General features: G+C 45.6%; 1 pseudogene across 1 annotated transcript in view; it reads left to right on the forward strand.

Annotated features, from left to right (window-relative positions):
* Positions 1-18,347, forward strand: part of LOC311108205 (kelch-like protein 29) — a 208,891-nt pseudogene that overhangs the window by 71,204 nt on the left and 119,340 nt on the right. Inside the window, exon 3 of the transcript in view lies at positions 1,102-1,674. The product of the transcript in view is annotated as a kelch-like protein 29 (transcript). The remainder of the gene's footprint in view (positions 1-1,101; positions 1,675-18,347) is intronic.

The raw sequence follows: 18,347 nt of genomic DNA on the forward strand, positions 1-18,347 counted from the left end.
ACTAATCAGGACAAAATAATAATATTATATTGGATTTCTCTCTCATCACTGGTTTTAATCAAGTTTAGTAGGAATGAAGTGGTATAGTGCTGAGATAGTTAGCCTGAGGATGGATGACCATTATGCACTGAGATGCTCTCTTCTCCCAGTCTAGCACATCCTCTCTCTCTCTCTCTCTCTCTCTCTCTCTCTCTCTCTCTCTCTCTCTCTCTCTCTCTCGCCAGAGTAGAACATACTGTTAATACATACACTTAGCTAGCTACATGGTAAACAGCTCTCATCACTGAGACCATGGACTGAACGTGTTCCCTGTAGGCATACTGTGTATATACACTGAGTATACAAATCGTTAAGGACACATTCCTAATAATATATTGAGTTGCACCCTTTTGCCCTCAGAACAGCCTCAATTCGTCTGGGCATGGACTCTATAAGGTGTCGTAAAGCGTTCCACAGGGATGCTGGCCCATGTTGACTCCAATGCTTCCCACAGTTGTGTCAAGTTGGTTGGATGTCCTTTGGCTGGTGGACCATTCTTGATACACATGGGAAACTGCTGAGCATGAAAAACCCAGCAGCGTTGCAGTTCTTGACACAAACCAGTGCACCTTGCACCTACTACCATACCCCGTTCAAAGGCAATTAAATATTTTGTCATGCCCATTCAACCTCTGAATGGCACACATATATGCAATCCATGTCTCAAGGTTTAAAAAAAAAAATCCTTCCTTAACCTGTCTCCTCCCCTTCATCTACACTGATTGAAATGGATTTAACAAGAGACATAAATAAGGGATCATAGCTTTCACCTGGATTCACCTGGTCAGTCTATGTCATGGAAAGAGCAGGTGTTCTTAATGTTTCGTACACTCAGTGTATATGTTCAATGTGTTAACTGTAGGCCCCCTATATATGTACAGTCATTTGTGCAATTTGTTCAGCTATCTAAAAGGATCAAGTAGACAATGATTTATTGTAATAATAAGCAAAACTCTCTCTCTCTCCCTCCTTCCCCCTCTCTCTCCCTCCTTCACGCTCTGTCCCTCTCTCACCTTCCTTCTCTCTCTCTCTCCCTCCCTCCCTGTCTCTCTCTTTCTCCAGGTCCTCCATGGGTACCTTCAGTAGCAGCAGTGACCAAGTCCAGTCTCCTGCCCCACTCCTATCCCCTCCAGCCCCCCTCCTTCAGCCACAGTGTCACTGTCCAGTGCCCTATCATAGGTCTGACCCCCTCCATCCAGTCACCCATGCCCCTCCACCCCCACCCGCTCATGACAGCCCACTTCCAGCTACCCCCGCACTCCACCGCCCACCAACCCCCCTCCATGGTGCTCAGAATGCCCTACCAGCCACCCTACCCCTTGGCCCAGCCCCCTGTCTTCTCCTCGCCCCTCTCCACCCCCTCAGGTGGTCCCAGGGGAGCGCACCCCAACCAACACAACCACAGAGTGATGGGGAACGGTCATCTGACGCCGCACCCCCCTCCTCACCAGTCTCACCCAACTCACCCTCTCATACAGCCCCCCGCCCTGCCTCTGACCAATGGGCAGTTGGCGCGGCTAGTTTCGCCTACTTCAGTAGCCAATCAGGATGGTCCTACAGGGCCCAATGGGCTGCAGATGCTGAGGACGGTGGGGATGGGAAAGTACGAGTTCACAGACCCAGGACATCCTAAAGGTAAGACAGACCCACTCTGACTGGGCAAGTCTGAAGTCACATACACCAAATGTAAGACAGGCCCGCTACAACTGTATTCTCCACTTATTTTGTTTTTTACTGAGTAGGTTTTCTCAGCTATAACTCATCTTTTCTCTGGGTAATGTGTGGTTTGTACAGGGAACAGCTTCTCTGGGTAGAGTGTGGTTTGTACAGGGAACAGCTTCTCTGGGTAGAGTGTGGTTTGTACAGGGAACAGCTTATCTGGGTAGAGTGTGGTTTGTACAGGGAACAGCTTCTCTGGGTAAAGTGTGGTTTGTACAGGGAACAGCTTCTCTGGGTAAAGTGTGGTTTGTACAGGGAACAGCTTCTCTGGGTAAAGTGTGGTTTGTACAGGGAACAGCTTCTCTGGGTAAAGTGTGGTTTGTACAGGGAACAGCTTCTCTGGGTAGAGTGTGGTTTGTACAGGGAACAGCTTCTCTGTGTAAAGTGTGGTTTGTACAGGGAACAGCTTCTCTGGGTAGAGTGTGGTTTGTACAGGGAACAGCTTATCTGGGTAGAGTGTGGTTTGTACAGGGGACAGCTTCTCTGGGTAAAGTGTGGTTTGTACAGGGAACAGCTTCTCTGGGTAGAGTGTGGTTTGTACAGGGAACAGCTCTGGGTAGAGTGTGGTTTGTACAGGGAACAGCTTCTCTGGGTAGAGTGTGGTTTGTACAGGGAACAGGTTCTCTGGGTAAAGTGTGGTTTGTACAGGGAACAGCTTCTCTGGGTAGAGTGTGGTTTGTACAGGGAACAGGTTCTCTGGGTAAAGTGTGGTTTGTACAGGGAACAGCTTCTATGGGTAAAGTGTGGTTTGTACAGGGAACAGCTTCTCTGGGTAAAGTGTGGTTTGTACAGGGAACACCTTCTCTGGGTAGAGTGTGGTTTGTACAGGGAACAGCTTCTCTGGGTAAAGTGTGGTTTGTACAGGGAACAGCTTCTCTGGGTAAAGTGTGGTTTGTACAGGGAACACCTTCTCTGTGTAAAGTGTGGTTTGTACAGGGAACACCTTCTCTGGGTAGTTTGTGTTGCCAGCACTCCATAAACAACACTACAAACACATCTAAACAGGAGGCAGTTAAAACAATACCTGGAACTGGTGCCAAATCTCTACAAAGCTGCACCAAGGTCACAGCGTACACATGCACACACACACACTTTATTCCATTGTTTTAAATTATCCAGACACACCTACAGTCACTTTTAAGCTTCTTTTAAGCCTGGCAAACTCTTGTTGTCTTTGTGAAGACTGCGAGCGGCGCGGTATGGCGAGCGGCCTCGGCCTCGGCTGCGTCTCAAAGCCGTAAATTGCTGTTTGTTAACCTTGGAGTTTGTGATGCAGCGCCAGAGACAGATGTTCTATATTCCCTGACCAATTTTCACATTTAATTAAGCTTTTAATCTAGAGTTTAGATTGGCCCTTTTTCCCCCCAAACTCATTTTTATATATATCTTTTTTTGTAGATCAATAGAACGTGTGCAAATTAGTTTCCAGATTGATGTAGAAAGCAATTGTGGCAGTCGGAGCGGGAGGTACCTGATACACATTTAAATGAGACAGCAGGTGGAATGGAAACACACAGACAGTTAGAGTGAGGACGCATTGAACTGAAGTCCAGCAGTAAATATCTGTTGCATCTCCTGTTTGCTTAGATACTGGCTGGGTTTTGTAATGGACACATTGTTGCTGAGCTGTAATTTATGGTATTTGGTTGAATATAGCTACGGTGTTGTGTGTTTTTTAATTCATACATTGTGTGTTTCACAATCTATATACTGTCGTATTCAGTCCAATAGCCAAAGCTAATCCGAATTGTTTGCAACTACACAAAACCAGAGCTTTCTTTCCAAAAGTACTAGTACCAGTAAATATTCTACTTCATAAATGCATGGGGGTTCTGCTTAGAATCTTGAGACGTGACGAGATGGAGTACCACTATGAAATATTCAGCGGTAGAAATGAGCACACAGATCTCACTGCAGTAGTAAAGGCACAGGAATAGCAGAGTGCCATTCAGAGCAGCAGCAGCAGCAGCACAGGAGCAGGTGTCAAATCGGAGCAGAGGGTTCTTGAAAACCTTGTTTGCGCACAGGGTCGAGTGAACACTTTTGGTGCTCATATGACTACATTGTCTAGATTCCCTTCACTCTTACCTCTGACTATTTTCATAGATGAATGCCAGTAAGGTCATAGCCTGGATAATAGACTGCTGTACGACCCTGAGAGGGTTTATCCGTGAGAGAATTAGCCAGCCGTCGTGTTCACATGCTGCTGCCGTCTCAGCAACCTGCTTTTGTCCTCTCAGAGCGTAGCGGAGCGGAGAGCGACACCTTCCAGACTATAAGAACACTTAACCTTGCTGCCGTGATAGCCAGCCAGTCAGCCAGTCAACCACCACAAACCAGCCTGTCGTGCAGGGCCTGTCTTCATAACATTTTTTACTGCACCACCTGCTGTACTCTCTCTTTCTCTTGCTCATTCGCATTGTGGTCTCTACCCTCTCTCTACCTCTTTTTTTTCTCTCTTTCTCTTGGTCTCCTGCTGTGCTCAGTCTCTTTCTCGTGCTCTCTCTCTCTCTCTCTCTCTCTCTCTCTCTCTCTCTCTCTCTCTCACTCTCAAGGAACAGATATCCCCTCAGGTCACTAAACATCAGTGGCCATCAGGAAGTGATGGGGAGGGTGGGGGGGACAGGAGGGGTACAGGGGGAGCAGGTAGCTGACTAGTGGTGGCTATTCAGCAGCCTGATGGTCTGGGGGTAGAAGCTATTGGCCAGTCTGTTAGTTTCTGCCAGGATGCTCCTGCCCTGCCCACGTCTGAGTGATGGAAGCGGGGAGAACAGGCTGTGGCTCGGGTGGCTGAGGTCCCTGACGATCTTCTTGGACTTCCTGCGACATCTGGTGTTGTAGGTGTCCTGGAGTAAAGGCAGTGTGCACCCAAAGGTGCATTCGGCTGAGCGTACCACCCTCTGTAGCGCCTTGCGGTCAGCGGCGGTGCAGTTGCCGTACCTTGCTCAAATTAATCAAATGTTATGTGTCACATGCTTTGTAAACAACATGTGTAGACCAACAATGCTTACTTTTGGGCCCTTCCCAACAATGCAGAGAGAAAAACAGAAAAATAATAACACGAGGAATAAATACACAATGAGGGACGATAACTTGGCTATATACACAGGGTAACTGTACCTAGTCGATGTGCAGGGGTACGAGGTAATTGAGGTAGATATGTACATATAGCTAGGGATGCAGCCCGACAGTATGCTCTCGATGGTGCTCCTGTAGAACACTGTGACAGGCCGAATTTCTACAGCCTCCTGAGGTTGAAGAGTCGCTGTTGTGCCTTCTTCACCGCGGTGTCTGTGTGGTTTGACCATTTCAGCTCCTCAGATGTGTACGCCGAGGAACTTGACGTTTTTGACCATCTCCACGGCGGCCCCGTTGATGAGGATGGGGGCGTGCCCAGCCTGGTTCCTCCTGAAGTCCACTGTAGTGCTGTGTAGTGCTGTGGCAAGGTTACTCCTCTAACATTGGGGAGTGGGCTAGGCTGGGCTGGGCTGGGCTCAGAAGCCAGATGGTATAAGTTTTCTCTAAGCAATGGTCCAGGGTTATTTTTCATCCCATAATAGTTAATGTTAGGATTGGGGGAAGGTAATCTGGTCTTAGATCTGTGGTTAGGGGGTACTTTTACCACTCCTAACATGCACGCGCTCACATGCACAAACACACACTGTGTTTCACTTGACTGACAGATATGGATGTCCTTGCTTAAACAAAAATCTGAATTATCTGCTTGGTTCTATTTTAGCACCCACTTTGGCACGGTCTTGGTGGGCTTGGATATTGAGAGGCAGTCTTTGTAACGGGTTTCTTTTATGATAGTTTTCCACCAGCTCTGAGGATGGATTTTTACATTATGTCAGAGTGCTTCAAATTCACTATAAAAAGAGTAAGCTGATTTGAATGGCTCTCAGTAGGATCTAGCCACTTTAAGTGTTGGTGTGATTAGGAGCCCAGTGTGTGTGTGCCTGTGTGTGTGCGTGTGTGCCTGTGTGTGTGTGTGTGCGTGTGTGTGAGACATACAGTAAGCTCTGTAAATGCCTATCATTGCCCTATATGAAACCGTATGACCTTTCAGTGGCCTTCTCATCAACTGTCAGCAGCCTAGGCTTAATTGTCCATCTTTGTTTCACTCATTATTTTTCAGTCTGATGGAGAGAGGGAGAGAACGAGTGAAAGAGAGAGAGGGGGAGAGAAAAAGCTGGAGAGGGGGGAGAAAGTAAGAACGAGAGACACATACAGAGAGGGATTAAAAGAGACACACAGGGAGAGAGAGAGAAAGGGAGACAGAAACAGAAAGGGAGACAGAAAGAGAGATGGTAACATCTTTACCCAAATCCTCCTGGTCTGTCTGGGTTCTCCAGGATGAGTGATGGTTGTAGAGGGTATAAACTGATGACTGGGGTGTTATCTAGCTGTCATCCTCCTGTGTATGTATTAACCCCACCATGACAGGTCTGAATGGCAAATAGAGGTGAGATCCTCTCCGATCCCCTACAGACACAGCTATACAGACAGCTATGGATTTCAGATTAAATACTAAGCACGCACACTTAGGAGGCTACCACTGAGCAAATACTGTAGCTAGCCCGCGGACTCACACACGTGCGCACACACACACACACACACACACACAAACACACACACACACACACACACACACACACACACACACACACACATACATACACACTAGTACACGCTGTAGCACAGGCACACACACTGTGCTTATATATATATATATATAAAAGATAATACGGCTGAGCAGACGTTTGTTTGGATGGTACAGACTGAGACGGTGCACTTTTATATTCAATCCAGCTGTCTCATGCAAACAAGCAATCTGGACTTAAGTCCCCCTCTTTCACTCTCTCCGTCTCTTTCTCATTCTCTCTCTTTCCCACTAATCGATTCTTCCTTTAGATTTCCCCTGTCACTCTCCTAATCGTGGCGTTCCCAGTTGAAAACAGGCCATTAAAAGACTGACTTACACCACTGGCCTCAGCGGAGGAGAGGAGGGAGGGATGGAGGAGAGGAGGGAGGGATGGAGGAGAGGAGGGAGGGATGGAGGAGAGGAGGAGAGCTGGTGACAGGTGTACTGTAGTACAGTGAGGGAGGAAAAAGAGAAGGGGGGGGGAGTGGGTGACATAGAGAAGCATAGTACTAGCTTGAGTAGGAGAGGAAAGGAGGAGGGAGGAGAAGAGAGGATGTAGCAGGTATTGGAGTCCTGCACGGGTCCGTTTTTTGGAGCCGCACCCGCCCAGCACCGGCCACATCAATTCCGAGCCCCACCCGATACCGGACATCAGGACCGATTTTTCTCTGCAACCCGACCCACCCGCATAGAATTGTTCTGAGAGCCGGACCGTTACCCACCAAATAAGATCAATCAAATGTATTTTATAAAGCCCTTTTTACATTAGCAGTTGTCACAAAGTGCTTATACAGAAACCCAGCCTAAAACCCCAAACAGCAAGCAATGCAGATGTAGATGCACAGTGGCTAGGGAAAACCAGTCCTCTTGTCACGCCCTGGCTCTAGGGACTCTTATATGTTGAGCCAGGGTGTTAGTTTCGATGTGTAGTTCTATGTTTCGTTTTCTATGTTCTTGTTCTAGTTTATGTGTTTCTATGTTGGCCGGGGTGGTTCCCAATTAGAGACAGCTGTGGCTCGTTGTCTCTGATTGGGAACCATACTTAGGCAGCCTTTTGTGCACTTGTCATTTGTGGGATCTTGTTCCGTGTAGGTTTGTGTTTATGACCGAGGACTTCACGTTTCGTTTTGTTGTTTTGTTAATTGTTATATAAGTACTCATTAAAAGATGTACGCATATCATGCTGCGCCTTGGTCTGCTTCATGTAACGATCGTGACACCTCTTCTGGCTGTGCCAGGTGGAGATTATGATCGTTCTTCAAGACGTTCAAACGTTCCTAGATGACCAGCACATGGCCATTAAGGCCAGATCGTTCAACAAGATGTTCAAACGTTCCTAGATGACCAGCACATGGCCATTAAGGCCAGATCGTTCAACAAGATGTTCAAACGTTCCTAGATGACCAGCAGGGTCAGATAATCAGTGGTTATAGAGGATGCAATAGTTCAGCACCTCAGGAGTAAATGTTGGCTTTTAATAGCCGACCATTCAGAGGTCGAGACAGCAGAGAGCGGGTCCAACAGCAGGCTTGGTACAAGGTAGCACGTCCAGTGAACAGATAAGGGTTCCATAGCCGCAGGCAGAACAGCAGAAACTAGATCAGCACGGCTGGGTGGACTGGGGACAGGGTTCCATAGCCGCAGGCAGAACAGCAGAAACTAGATCAGCACGGCTGGGTGGACTGGGGACAGGGTTCCATAGCCACAGGTAGATCAAATGATTTCATTGTTTTTAAGACTCAAGAGTAGTAGGCTATTATTCCCTGTCCCTGCAGTTATTAATTTGTCTGCATGTCTATGCAACATTTGGATTAAAGGAAACCATGCCATGAATTACCAACAATGTATTTTCATCTTTACAATGCGGCACATTGACAACTCAAATTGCCTTGAAAAAAAGCCTTCTTACCTAATGAAAGCCTATAGCCGACATAACAAAACAAGACATTCAATATTACATTCAATATTGTTTAGATAATCAAATAGTTTAATGGAAACTAAAATAAACAATTCCCAGAATTGAATATAGGCTGCAAAAATGCATTTATTTAGTAGGCTATACTCAAACTTTTACCAGCCGCACCGATTTAAAATTTTTTGGGTCTGCGTATGGTCTAAATGAACGAAAGCCTGAATGAACGGACAAATAGGCCTACTTAAACAATAAAGACCTAGGCCAATGTAATTATCTAAAAAAGTCAATTTATCACTTGAACGAAAGCCTGAATTAGCCAGCAAATAAGCTTACTTTGATAATGGAAGAAGTGCCTGTCTTCCTACCGCCGTAAACAAATACCTGCTGGCACTTTTTGCAGACTGTGTAGCCTATCCTTGATGTCCTTCTCCACTCCAAAACCGGGGATTTCACTCGTGCAGCACCTGTTTCCATGATGGTGTATTCCACCATCATAACCTATTTCTCCACACATATAATGGACAGTTCCCTGCTCAACACTCTCTCTCTGTGTGGCTGGTAGCCTACTATGTCTCCATTACCTCTCACAGAATGGAATTCGCAACACAATGCAACACAACAAGGGCCTGGGATCTTGATTTAAAACGTTTCCGACCAGCAATATAATTGTTTGAACCGCGAGCCGACCCACAGGTTGAAATAATTTGTTTCATTCCATCCACCAGCTGAACCGTGGGTATCCGACCCCATGCAGGACTGTAGCACGTATAGCCCAGTGGGCTGGAGAGGAGGGGAAGAAGAGAGTAGGATAGGGAGGGGTGGAAGAGTACAGTGGCCTCCAGCATAGCGGGAAGTGGAAGAGGAATGGAGAAAGGTAAAGGAGATAGAGGAGAATGAGGAGGAGAGCCAGGTCTAGTGGCTTCTCTAGCTGTAGGGTAGCGTTGTGTTGTCTTTTTATTCAGTCAGACTAGCCCTGCCCCTGCCTCTCTGTCTCTCGCTCTCTGTCTCTTCCTCCACTCTCTCTCTCTCGCTCTCTGTCTCTTCCTCCACTCTCTCTCTCTCTCTCTCTCTCTCTCTCTCTCTCTCTCTCTCTCTCTCTCTCTCTCTCTCTCTCTCTCTCTCTCTCTCTCTGTGTGTCTCTCTCTCTCTCTCTGTGTGTCACTCTCTCTCTCTCTGTGTGTCTCTGTCTCTCTCTCTGTGTCTCTGTCTCTCTCTGTGTCTCTCTCTCTCTCGCTCTCTCTCTCTCTCTCTCTCTCTCTCTCTCTCTCTCTCTCTCTCTCTCTCTCTCTCTCTGTCTCTGCCTTTGTCTCTGTCTCTGTCTCTGTCTCTGTCTCTGTCTCTCTCTCTCTCTCTCTCTCTCTCTCTCTCTCTCTCTCTCTCTCTCTCTCTCTCTCTCTCTCTCTCTCTGTGTGTCTCTCTCTCTCTCTGTGTGTCACTCTCTCTCTCTGTGTGTCTCTGTCTCTCTCTCTGTGTCTCTGTCTCTCTCTGTGTCTCTCTCTCTCTCTCGCTCTCTCTCTCTCTCTCTCTCTCTCTCTCTCTCTCTCTCTCTCTCTCTCTCTCTCTCTCTCTGTCTCTGTCTCTGTCTCTGTGTCTCTGTCTCTGTCTCTGTCTCTGTCTCTGTCTCTGTCTCTCTCTCTCTCTCTCTCTCTCTCTCTCTCTCTCTCTCTCTCTCTCTCTCTCTCTCTCTCTCTCTCTCTCTGTGTCTCTGCCTCTGTCTCTGTGTCTCTGTCTCTCTCTCTCTGTGTCTCTCTCTGTCTCTCTCTGTGTCTCTCTCTCTCTCTGTCTCTCTCTCTCTCTCTCTGTCTCTGTCTCTGTCTCTGTGTCTCTGTCTCTGTCTCTACGGCTCTGTCTCTCTGTCTCTGCCTTTGTCTCTGTCTCTGTCTCTGTCTCTGTCTCTGTCTCTCTCTCTCTCTCTCTCTCTCTCTCTCTCTCTCTCTCTCTCTCTCTCTCTGTGTCTCTGCCTCTGTCTCTGTGTCTCTGTCTCTCTCTCTCTGTGTCTCTCTCTGTCTCTCTGTCTCTCTCTGTGTCTCTCTCTCTCTCTGTCTCTCTCTCTCTCTCTCTCTCTGTCTCTGTGTCTCTCTGTCTCTCTCTCTCTCTGTCTCTGTGTCTCTCTGTCTCTGTGTCTCTGTGTCTCTGTCTCTGTCTCTGTCTCTGTCTCTGTCTCTGTCTCTGTCTCTCTCTCTCTCTCTCTCTCTCTCTCTCTCTCTCTCTGTGTCTCTGTCTCTGTCTCTCTCTCGCTCTGTGTCTCTGTCTCTCCCACTTTGTCACACTGCCGTGTGACTGTGCCCCTCTCCCCCTGTCTCGGTATCCCTCCCTCCATCCCTCTCTCTCTCTCTCTCCCCCTCCACCCCACTCTGTCAGACTGGCCGTGTGACTGTCTGTGCTACTTTCCCTCTCTGTCTCTCCGTCTCCTTCTCTCCCTCCGTCCATCTCTCGCTCTCTCTCTCCCCCTTCATCCTACTCCGTAAGACTGGCCATGTGACTATGCTGCTGCCGCTGAGCGTTATCTTGAAAGGCGTGTGTGTGATTAATGAATGCTGTGCAGCGTTGCTGTGCATGGAGGAGGAGGAGGCAGACGACCAAGTATTTTACTTAATGACCTATGACCCGGCTCTATATGAACTGTATGAAGGGATAATGTGTGGGACTCCTTTAAAATATGATAGCGAGGGAGAGAAAGAACAAACAAGGAGGGAGAGAGAGGGGGGGGGGGGGATAGAACCCCTCCTTTCTGTCTCCCTCTCATCCCTCGCCCCTCTTCTTCACCCTGGAGAGAGAAGGAGCGTTGCATACTGTATAAACAGCAGAAAAGTCAATGGCGGCCATCATCAGTAAAGTTAGAGAGGTAGGGGGAAGGGATGTAGGGAAGAGCTAGTCATCACACCACAGGCTCAGTAGTGCCTCCCGCATGGGATCCTAAATGAGCCGTTTGAGTCAATATCATGAATATATGCCCGCTGTGTGAGTTCATGTACCAATGTGCTCCAGAAATCTCTACCTTATTATCACAAAGGCGTATTATTCATTTGACAGAGGTAGTTGGTGAACATAATTGGGTTTTCTAGGACATGGGTGGTGTATAATTTGCTGCCTGTACAAGACAATATGCTTGTGTAACTAGCTGACTATCTAGACCCTACCGTGCCTACCTACTACATGCACCAAGGTAATGGAGTTATATATGATAGATGGGCAAGCAATTGTTCTTCAAGGGCATTCACATTTTCTGACCTTTGACATTGTTGACCTTTGACTCCTGACAGCTCCGGTCACCCAGGTTCAAGGACATACTTTTTTTATTGAGTCTTTTTTGTGCTTATTTCATACCAACAACTAGGTTTTTTCCCTAAAATGAAATCCCCCATGTACCTAAACACCACAGCCATTTTTATTAATTTGGCCTTTTCCACTTCTGCTTATTCCACAGATGTTGATCAACTCAGCCAGTTAAATAATTTACATAAAAAAGAGAAACTCCCACCCAAGCCAAAGCCAAATGCTCCTAGTACTTCAAGCCAGTGTGTGTGTGTGTTTTAATGAGCGACTTGGACAGCCTGTCATCCTGCGTGCCAGTAAAGCTGCTGTGGTGGAATCACAAACTAACTGTTGTTTACTCATCTTTGAGCTCAGGAGGTAAACTGCTACTGATGGGCTCTGGGAAGCCATCTCTTAAAGGCATAGTTCACCCCACAAAATAAAGTTTCTGACTTTTTATATATATATCTCAAAAGGTGGTCAATATTCCACACTGTCTGTTGTGTAGCACCTGAGAAACTGTATTTTTATTTGGAATCTGGGGGACCTTTATCCCAAATAAATGGATAGGAACCATCTGAAGCTAACAAATGTCACAAACTTTGATTTTAAGGGTAGACCATCCCTTTAAGAGAGCACCTCCAGTCCTCCGGACCTTTTAACAAGAGGCGAAAAAGGGGTCTCCCATTCCCTTTAAATAACCAACACTAGCAAACATGACTTGTTCATGTAAACATTGACTGTCTTATTCCTTGTCAGACATACAAAGATAATAAGTAAACCCCCAAAAAGTAAAACAACATTACCGCAAAGTCAACACCTTCTGTCCTATGTAAATAAATATGCAATTAGCATCTTATTAAAATGTTATAAGAACACTGTTTGAAAAATGATGACAGCACTGATGAAATCAGCAGAGGAGAGGAGAAATGAGTTAGGAGGGAGAGGAGGGTTAGAGGAGAAAACGAAAGGATGGATGAGAAGGGAGAGGAAAGAAGGAGAGAGAGTCGTGTGGAGCAGTATTAGAGGTGAGGCCGGCCCTGTCTGGTCATAGCGTAGCCTAGTAAAACACTAAGGTCTTAACTCAGCCATGCATCTTAATTGCAGACACTACCAGCTCTGGAGCTCAGGGTCCCCAGACGACGACTGATGTGAGCTGACTGGAAGATGACCTTCCTAGGCAGGGCGGAGGTGGGGCGGGGGGGGCAGTTGAGGCCAGTGGAGCGGACAGAAGCGTTAAGCTGGTGTTTGGCATGAGAGGATAGGAGAGTGGAGCAGAGAGACAGTAGTATGTAGCACGTGCTCAGTCTGGGGCAGCAGGTGGCGTAGGACAGGACTGTGACACGGTATCTGAGCTTAGGTATCTGAGCAGGGGTTGTGTGTGTGTGTCTCTTCTAAGGAGACTTCATTTCATGACTTTTACAACTAAGGGATTTGACAAGAAAACAAACACCTCTACAGTGTATCTCCTGCAGCTCCTGTCCTCTCTCAGCCACAATCTGTTTTCCAAACCAACGGGGGGGGGGGACTTGTCTTTCAGTGGAACAGCTGAGTTTTCTAAATTGGCCCGGTTGTGAGGATTTAGGGTTTAGGAAATGGAGCGTCATGGTCTCTGTATCGATTGTGCAATTGGACTAGCAGGATCCTCTTTAAATAATACCTCGCCTCACCATCAGAGAGATGTCCCTGCTGAGAAGGGTTTCAGCATCATGGATAGGTTCATATTCATCAAGGTACCTATCCATCCATTTGAATGGCTCTATCAAAACACACTGACTGACTATGATCTTCCTCAACAAGATCTGTAAGGTCTGTTTCCCTATTTCCATGGCATTCTTTCATTATTATGTTTCCATGTCCCCGAATGTACACTTATTTTGAACTCTTGAAAAGGACTGTTGTGGAGAGAGGACACACGCACATTGTGAAGAGAGGAGCGTCCATCATTCAGGCTTGCCTTGGGAGAGGAAGGGCTGGAGGAGAGGAGAGAGGGATGTGGGGGGGGGGGGGAGTTGATTATTATTTATTCTCGCCCCGGCATGTTTACCAAGCAACAGATCATTAGAAAATAAAATTACAAATGTAGATCGTTATGTTGTGGCATAAGTGTCGCGCAAGAAAAGTTTTGCTACTCTCGAAAGTGAAAATATACAGTAAATGGGGCAAGCGAATTAGCCTATCTTCATCTAACTCTGTGTAGGGAATAAATGCAGGCAGTAATAGGGTATGTATTAGCTTATTTCGTTGATAATTGAATAGGACTAAGTAAGTAAATAATTCTGAACCACCAAATCAATGCCTAGGGACAGACAGGCTTGCCTCTGGAAAGGAGAGGAGGGCAGGATGAGAGGAGAGAGGGATGTTTCTGGGGGGGAAGAAATAAGCGGTAGCAAAGCTGCTCTGCTCGTGTGTGAATCATCACACACTTGTTGGCGTGTCGCTGATGTAGGCCCAAGATGAATTGCTCCCTTTCAAGCCAAAGCGCAAGTCAAACGTAGTGTGTGATTTCTGTTACGACCGCGTGTTCGAGGCTGCAAGGTTCACACACAAACACACACATCTCAGATGCACACACACAGAGAGAGAAAGAGACAGACCCCCCACACACAATTCTTACCATCACTCCTCCCATCAGCTGTGCTGTGGGGTGTGATGATACAGTTACAGGGTAAAGTACGGCCTTATCCCGACTCACTCAGCCATGCAGTGTTGATGCTGTGCATTGGGTATTTAGAGAATGTAACACCACCATGAAACGTCCATTCACTGGCACTGTCCCCAGCAGGATCTTCATTTGATCACACTGTTGCAGGAGAACTTTCCTGAAATGCAGTAAAAGGCTTCTGAAGTTTGTAATTTCCACTTGGGAATTTCAGACAGAATTTATTTTTAACAAAAAATGTAACAACCACTGAAAAATGTCAATTTAATCAAAATCCACATTAGCCATAGATCAAAATCACGTTGTTGTCAAGCCTCCTTTAGAGGTCTGGATAATTTTTTATTAGATGAAATGGCTAGAATGGCCCATTGGCTTCCAGAGGTGACATTTTTCAAGAATTTCAAAAACACTCCACATACCCGTAGAAGGGTTGCTGCATGTTTGTCACTGTTTTCCAACCAGATATACAGTGGGGAAAAAAAAGTATTTAGTCAGCCACCAATTGTGCAAGTTCTCCCACTTAAAAAGATGAGAGAGGCCTGTAATTTCCATCATAGGTACACGTCAACTATGACAGACAAAATGAGAAAAAAACATCCAGAAAATCACATTGTAGGATTTTTAATGAATTTATTTGCAAATAATGGTGGAAAATAAGTATTTGGTCAATAAGAAAAGTTTCTCAATACTTTGTTATATACCCTTTGTTGGCAATGACACAGGTCAAACGTTTTCTGTAATTCTTCACAAGGTTTTCACACACTGTTGCTGGTATTTTGGCCCATTCCTCCATGCAGATCTCCTCTAGAGCAGTGATGTTTTGGGGCTGTCGCTGGGCAACACAGACTTTCAACTCCCTCCAAAGATTTTCTATGGGGTTGAGATCTGGAGACTGGCTAGGCCACTCCAGGACCTTGAAATGCTTCTTACGAAGCCACTCCTTCGTTGCCCTGACGGTGTGTTTGGGATCATTGTCATGCTGAAAGACCCAGCCACGTTTCATATTCAATGCCCTTGCTGATGGAAGGAGGTTTTCACTCAAAATCTCACGATACATGGCCCCATTCATTCTTTCCTTTACACGGATCAGTCGTCCTGGTCCCTTTGCAGAAAAACAGCCCCAAAGCATGATGTTTCCACCCCCATGCTTCACAGTAGGTATGGTGTTCTTTGGATGCAACTCAGTATTCTTTGTCCTCCAAACACGACGTGTTTAGTTTTTACCAAAAAGTTCTATTTTGGTTTCATCTGACCATATGACATTCTCCCAATCCTCTTCTGGATCATCCAAATGCACTCTAGCAAACTTCAGACGGGCCTGGACATGTACTGGCTTAAGCAGGGGGACACGTCTTTCACTGCAGGATTTGAGTCCCTGGCGGCGTAGTGTGTTACTGATGGTAGGCTTTGTTACTTTGTTACTTCTCTGCAGGTCATTCACTAGGTCCCCCCGTGTGGTTCTGGGATTTTTGCTCACTGTTCTTGTGATCATTTTGACCCCACAGGGTGAGATCTTGCGTGGAGCCCCAGATCGAGGGAGATTATCAGTGGTCTAGGGCGGCAGGTAGCTTAGTGGGTAAGAGCGTTGTGCCAGTAACCGAAAGGTCGCTGGTTCTAATCCCCGAGCCGACTAGGTGAAAAATCTGTCGATGTGCCCTTAAGCAAGGCACTTAACCCTAATTGCTCCTGTAAGTCGCTCTGGATAAGAGCGTCTGCTAAATGACTAAAATGTAAAAAAAAAAAATGTAAAATGTCTTGTATGTCTTCCATTTCCTAATAATTGCTCCCACAGTTGATTTCTTCAAACCAAGCTGCTTACCTTTTGCAGATTCAGTCTTCCCAGCCTGGTGCAGGTCTACAATTTTGTTTCTGGTGTCCTTTGACAGCTCTTTGGTCTTGGCCATAGTGGAGTTTGGAGTGTGACTGTTTGAGGTTGTGGACAGGTGTATTTTATACTGATAACAAGTTCAAACAGGTGCCATTAATACAGGTAACGAGTGGAGGACAGAGGAGCCTCTTAAAGAAGCAGGTACAGGTCTGTGAGAGCCAGAAATCTTGCTCGTTTGTGGGTGACCAAATACTTATTTTCCACCATAATTTGCAAATAAATTCATAAAAAATCCTACAATGTGATTTTCTGGAGAAAAAACTCTCAATTTGTCTGTCATAGTTGACGTGTACCTATGATGAAAATTACAGGCCTCTCTCATCTTTTTAAGTGGGAGAACTTGCACAATTGGTGGCTGACTAAATACTTTTTTTCCCCACTGTATGACACATTTTGCAGAGAGTTGTTGTGTATACTAGTTTGCAACATTGCAGAAAATGGAAGAAAACCTGAATTCTGTTTTGCCAGAAGTGTGTTCTATACACAAAATAGAATCGATGAAGGTATTAGAGGCCTTCACGGGTCCATAAAGTTTAAATATATGAGACCCGTTCTGAACGGACCCGAAGACAACTAGACCCATTCCGTATATATAGACCTGGTCGGATCCAGACCCGGTCCAATCCGAGTGAGGGAAGCAGCAGAAAAGGAAGGGAGAGGGGGTGGGGGTGTGCCAAGTACTCGGACAAAACGAGTAACGGATATGGTCGGATGTAAATATCCGTGGTCGGAAAAAAGTTATTTTCAGCTGCAAGCACGTAATCTCTCTTTCACTCAAACAGTGGGAAGCGCTGTGTGCTCCAAACAACTATTGGCTAGTTCTTCTGTCTGTAAAGAAACAGGCGGGGTATCAATTGAGCCTGCTGCAACGATTTGGTATAGAACAAGCCGCTCTCCATCTGCTCTCATTTCCCCAGACTGACACACGCGCGTCTGTTTCACTCAGTCACTCGTCTCAGGGCACAAGTCTCCCCTTCTCCAAACATCATGTATGAATCAGAATCTGTAGCTAGTCATTTTTGTTAAAGTTATTTTCTGTAGACTTTGCTGAGGCCGTATGGTTGTTTTTGTCTGTCTACTTGTTTTTTTTTAGTAGGCCTAATTTGTCTCTCCGTATAATTATTCCATTGCTGTCATTATGTCGTGATCCAAGCCCAGGCTTCTTGTTATTATTATTTCTTCTCGCCCAGGCATGTTTACCGAGCGACAGATCATTCGAAAATAAAATTACAAATGTAGATAGATTTATTTTAATTGTGCAAATGTTGTGGCAAAGTTTTGGGAGAGAAAAGTTTTGTTACTCTCGAAAGTGAAACAATATATGGGGCAAGCGAATTAGCCTCTAAATCTGTGTCTGGAATAAATGCAAGAAGTAGTAGCCAGCCATGCATTAGTGTGTTTATTAACCCATTTCATTGATAATTGAATAGGACTAAGTAAGTAAATAGCCCTAATGTTCATTTTCATCTGTCTGTGTTGTTTACCTTTGAAGAATGTGTGTAAATGACTGAAGGAACATAACCATACGCTCTGAGATGCGATCTGAGCAGGGCCTAAAATTAACTTTTTGGTCCACCAGCCACTGTGGCAGGTAGATTTTTTCCCCTAAACTTACACTAACAAAACACAAAAAAATTATGAACATGCTTTGTAATATTGCTAAAACAATAAATGTATTACTATGTAGTAAGAAGCAATGTGGTATATTGTTTAATTTCAATTTTTGTGACCTGAGTCTTTTAACCAAAAGATCACAGATGAGACAAAACATTTCACCTTCCCCTTTAAGGGCGGGAGGTTACCGTGGTAATGCGACTCCAGTCATGTTTGTGCCTGTGAGATTGAGTCTGACTAGTAGCTGCATTGTCTTCTCTTCCCTAACAGTTGAAACTCAAACATTGAAAAACAACCTAGCTTGTGAACAAAACAATGTAAATAGCCAAGAAACACAAGGACAAAGTCTCACTTCAGTAGACTTTCGTTTCAAGTAAATTAGACAAATGTTTATACAGTGAGGGAAAAAAGAATTTGATCCCCTGCTGATTTTGTACGTTTGCCCACTGACAAAGAAATGATCAGTCTATAATTTTAATGGTAGGTTTATTTGAACAGTGAGAGACAGAATAACAACCAAAAAATCCAGAAAAACGCATGTAAAAAATGTTATAAATTGATTTGCATTTTAATGAGGGAAATAAGTATTTGACCCCCTCTCAATCAGAAA

This window comes from Coregonus lavaretus, assembly GCF_964263955.1.
Source record: "Coregonus lavaretus genome assembly, chromosome: 33".
NCBI lineage: Eukaryota > Metazoa > Chordata > Actinopteri > Salmoniformes > Salmonidae > Coregonus > Coregonus lavaretus.